Source organism: Etheostoma spectabile, chromosome 3 (assembly GCF_008692095.1).
Source record: "Etheostoma spectabile isolate EspeVRDwgs_2016 chromosome 3, UIUC_Espe_1.0, whole genome shotgun sequence".
Lineage (NCBI taxonomy): Eukaryota > Metazoa > Chordata > Actinopteri > Perciformes > Percidae > Etheostoma > Etheostoma spectabile.
In genome coordinates this window covers 27742357-27743178 of record NC_045735.1, presented here as the reverse complement: position 1 = coordinate 27743178, position 822 = coordinate 27742357, and positions in this window count along the sequence as shown.

The following is an 822-nucleotide window of genomic DNA, read 5'->3' as shown; positions in this document are numbered from 1 at the left end:
AGCTGGACAGCTGCGGCCTGTTGGTTCCTGCGTTGAAGAGCGTAGGGGAGGCGTGGGTGAACCACTTCTCTGACAGCAGGTTGTAGGTCTCGATGGCTGCGTCAATGTCCGTCTCGTGGATCCCAACAGACACTCTCATCAGCATGTGCTGCGGTCGCTCGGCCACTTTGCCGTTGATCTTCAACAGGTAGGACCGCTCCAGAGTCTTGAAGCCGAAGAAATTGTAGGAGAAGTCTCGGTCAAAAATGATGGCCGAGTTGAGGCGGTCTTTGTTCTCGAGGATGATGTTGAGCGTTTCCTTTGAGATCATGGGAGAGTGGCGTTTATTTAGCGGGTTAACGTAGTTGTACAGGTCCTCCATCACGTCGCTGAACACCTTCTTTGTCTCTTTGTGCAGGTTTGAGACGGCGATTCGCGCAGCGAGGATGGCGTAGTCGGGGTGTTTAGTTGTGAGAGTGGCGGCAATCTCGGCCGCCAGCGTGTCGAGCTCCACGGTGGTGACCCCGTTGTACAAACCCTGGATCACCTTCATCGTTATCTGGGCCGGATCCACAAAGTCAGAGTTCAGTCCGTAGCACAGCTTCTGGATGCGAGAGGTGATTTTATCAAACATGACGCGCTCTTGGCGTCCATCTGAAAAATAAACAAATAAAGCACTTCAGTTAACCCAGGCACCACGGTTTTAGAGTTGGCAGTCAGCTAAATTACACAATCAATGAACAGTAAAGACTCATTAAGTCATTTTAAGTACTGCATTCAAAATCTTAACAGTACAAAATAGAGGCAGGGCGATATTAGGCATTTCCCCAATCGGTATTTATA